Below are 4,215 nucleotides of genomic sequence, written 5' to 3'. Positions count from 1 at the left end.
GTTGCCCAAGAATGGGAAAGAATGAAATCTTTGGTAAAGAATTGCCCTACCCATGGACTGACTACATGGATGATCATCCAAACCTTTTATGCAGGACTGAATTTTTCTTCGCGGAACCTATTGGATTCAGCTGCTGGAGGTACTTTTACGTCCATCACCTTAGGCGCCGCAACAAAGGTCAATGATTTTAATTGTAATGCTTTATGTGATCTTGGTGCAAGTATTTCTGTTATGCCTAAGAAAATCTATGATATGCTTGACTTGCCACCATTGAAAAATTGCTATTTGGATGTTAATCTAGCTGATAATGCTACAAAGAAACCTTTGGGGAGGATTGATAATGTTCGCATTATGGTTAACAATAACCTTATCCCCGTTGATTTTGTTGTCTTGGATATTGAATGCAATGCATCTTGTCCCATTATATTGGGAAGACCTTTTCACTAAGCATCCGGGTGTTAGGTACCTTACAATGTAATCTAGATTATTGACTCTAGTGCAAGTGGGAGACTATTGAAGATATGCCCAAGAGGCAATAATAAAGTGGTTATTATAATATCTTTGTGTTTATGATAAATATTTGCATAGCATGCTATAATTGTATTAACCGAAACATTGATACATGTGTGTTATGTAAACAACAAGAAGTCCCTAGTAAGCCTCTTGTATAACTAGCTTGTTGATTAATGGATGATCATGGTTTCGTGATCATGAACATTGGATGTTATTAATAACAAGGTTGTGTCATTAGTTGAATGATATAATGGACACACACCCAAATAAGCGTAGCATAAGATCAAGTCATTAAGTTCAATTTGCTATAAGCTTTCGATACATAGTTGCCTAAGTCCTTCGACCATGAGATCATGTAAATCACTTACATCGGAAGGGTACTTTGATTACATCAAACGCCATTGCGTAAATGGGTGGTTATAAAGATGTGATTAAGTATTCGGAAAGTGTGAGTTGAGGCATATGGATCAATGATAGATACACTCTGGGCCCTCTCGGTGGCACGTCGTCTGAATAGCTTGCAAGCATGTGATTAAGATCACAAGAGATGACATACCACGGTACGAGTAAAGAGTACTTATTGGTAACGAGGTTGAACAAGGTATGGAGATACCGACGATCAAACCCCGGACAAGTAAAGTATCGCGTGACAAAGGGAATCGGTATCGTATGTAAATGGTTCAATCGATCACTATGTTCATCGCTGAATATGTAGGAGTCATTACGGATCTCCAGGTCTCGCTGATGATTATTGATCGGAGAGGCGTCTCGGTCATGTCTGCACATTCTCGAACCGTAGGGTGACACACTTAAGGTTGCGATGTTGCTAGGGGTAGTTTCGGGACTAAAGAAATAGTTTTGGAGAGTTACGGAATTGTTCCGGGAAGAGTATTAATAATTTATTAATTAGTTGAATTACTAATTATTAATATATATTTATTTAGTAGAAATAAATATGAGGCTAAAAGTAGTCTATACAAAGTTTTACTAATGGGCCAACTAAATAGCTCATTTGAACAAACTGTCAAATAGAAAGGCAAAAAAAAAAAAAGGAGTGGCCGGGCTGAGCCGGCCGATGCTCACACGAGCAAACCAGGCCAGCAAGCCACGCTTTGAGCAAGCCTTTGGCCCTCCACGCGCACGCACGCAAGGGCAGGCCAAGGCATGAGTTGCCTTGCTGTACGGCCGGCCGATCGGTTCAATGACTTGGAAAATCAGCAAACAAGTTTGCTTGGTTCGTACGGCATTGGCCGGCCGTGGACGCGACTATAAAAGGAGGACGCCGCACGGCACAAAAGTAGATTTTTGTGTCGCAGCCCGTTTGCTCCGTTTGCTCCTTCTTTTGTCTAGTTTCTTCCACCCAACGCAAACAGGTCCTGTTCGCGCAAACTCTTCACCACCACCACACCGTCGTGCTACTGGACTAGATCCCATCTACCACATCTCCCCGCTTGCTGGAACGAGGAGGAGGTGTCTTCATCGAGCTGTACGTGTGACCGAGTACGGAGGTGCTGCCCGTTTGCAGCGCCGGAGGGATCATCATCGCGATCTTGAGATCGGCAAGTGTACGACTACATCAACCATAAGATTCAATCTCGTTTCCGCTTAGCGATCTACAAGGGTATGTAGATCCAATCCGTCTCGTTCCTTCAATCTAGTAGATTAGATCTAGCTTTTTTCCTAGATTGGATCTTGGTTTTGTTTGTTTGCGGTAGAATTTTTTTTTCCATGCAACGAACCCATCAGGAACGACCGTCGCCGCGCGGGAATCGGCAATCGCCGGCGGTAGGCCTCGACGGGACGTTAAACCACCATTAACAACCTTGACGTTGTCTGTGCTAAAAAATGTGTCCGCACCGCTGGGGATACCCCCGACGTAAACAGTCGTCCTGGGCCGCATGGCATTCGCGAGCCGACGCAAACGGACACACACATACATTTTGGACGTCTGAAATGCGTCGGCCCGTTGAGATGACCGGCCATCTCCAACGCGGCAACCCATCCCGCGGCCGCGCGGCCGGATGGGTTGCGACGGAAAAAATCGCGGCCCAACGTGGCCACGCATCCCAAATGCGGATGTCCGCGGTGTCCGGAACGACCCAAACCCGGCTCAAATCTGGGCCAGATTTGCGTGGCAGCGGATGGGACGCGACGTCCTCGCGCGTCCGCCTGCTCGCCTCCTGGGCGCAGCTATCGGTGGGGGGCATGATTATTATTAAATGTGGAATGGGAGGATCCCTGTCCAGTCCACTTCCCCACAACACATTCCACCCCCATGCGCCCCACTTCGCCGCCATGGCCCCGAAGAGAGCGTTCGCTCCCGGCGCCAACGATGACGAGGCCGGCAGCAGCCGGCGGATCGCGCCGGCGTTGAGGGCTGCCGGCCACCGTGGCGGTCTCTACATCGGGGATGCGGGCCGCATTGGCGCAACCCGCGCCGCTGTAGCCGAAGCCGGAGGAGGAGGACGACCCGGACATGCGCGCCGCTGTGGCGTTGTCCATCGCGGAGGAGGAGGCCAAGTGGCCGTAGCTCGCGGCGGTGATCCGCACTTCCACGATGGAGGAGGAGGCCCAACAGGTGGTCAAAGACGCCGAGGCCTAGGCATTGTTCGTCCAGGGCCGCCGGGAGGAGGAGGCCTTGCGCCGGCGCGACGAGGCCAGGCTCCGAAAGGAGGAGGCGAGGCGCCATGAGGCTAGGCGCCGGCGCAACAAGGACATGCGCCGACGCGAGGAGGACAAGCACCAGGAGGCTAGGCGCCTGGCGGAGCAGGAGGGGCAGCTCCGCCTCAGGGAGGAGGCTCAGCTGCGGGCAGCTCCGGACCCCCACTCGGCTTGGGAAGAGGCCCAGTGGCCGCCGTGGCCGGAGTCCTCAGCGCGCTCGAGCCACAACAGCACATCGCCGCCCCGGGACGTCATCGACGCCCACGGCGACGAGGTCCACAGGGACTAGGCGACGCACCGGTGGCCACCTCGTCCTCCTCAAACCCTAGGCTAGGGTTATATATTTTTTTTAGTTTAAAGCCCATATAGAGAGCTTTCTTTTGTAGTTTAAATTTTTCCAAAATAGGGCATATGTATAAATTTGCCCAAAATAGGGCATATGTTTAATGAACTATGTTTTAGTTTTAATTATTTTTTTCTTTTTTCTAGTTTCTTTGACTTTTGCGGTGCGTTCGCGCGTTGGACGCAGTGCGTGATCCAAACAGAACGTCGGCCAGGTCCGCGTGTTCGCGCAACCACCCAAACGACCCCGTCTGGACGGGCCAACGCGTCCGGTTTGGGTCGCTGCGGTGGATCGTGGCAGGAGCTAGCGTTACTAACTTAACTATGAATCTATGATCAGTTTTCCAAATCAGAAAAATAAGTAGTGGAGGATTGGAAATAAATATATCACGGAACCACTTGTGTTTTGACGTGTCCAGATGGCGGCAACTGCCTTCGCAAGCGCGGCGGTGCGTCTCCTCCCACTCACTGTACAATCTCTTCTCATGGTGAGTTACGATCGACCAAGGATGACCCTCTTGTTCCGGAGCCCACAAGCCAGCAAGACGAGCTCACTCTCTTGTCAGACAGTCGTTGGGCAGACGAGCACACTCTCTTGTCAGACAGTCTGGGAAAGGCAAAGAGGGGGTTTTTGCTCGGAGGCTGCCAATAAATTAGCAGGCAGGGGGGTGGTGGGGGACCGTGGGGGTTTTTGCACTG

This window comes from Lolium perenne, chromosome 3, assembly GCF_019359855.2.
Source record: "Lolium perenne isolate Kyuss_39 chromosome 3, Kyuss_2.0, whole genome shotgun sequence".
Lineage (NCBI taxonomy): Eukaryota > Viridiplantae > Streptophyta > Magnoliopsida > Poales > Poaceae > Lolium > Lolium perenne.
This window is presented reverse-complemented; position numbering follows the sequence as displayed.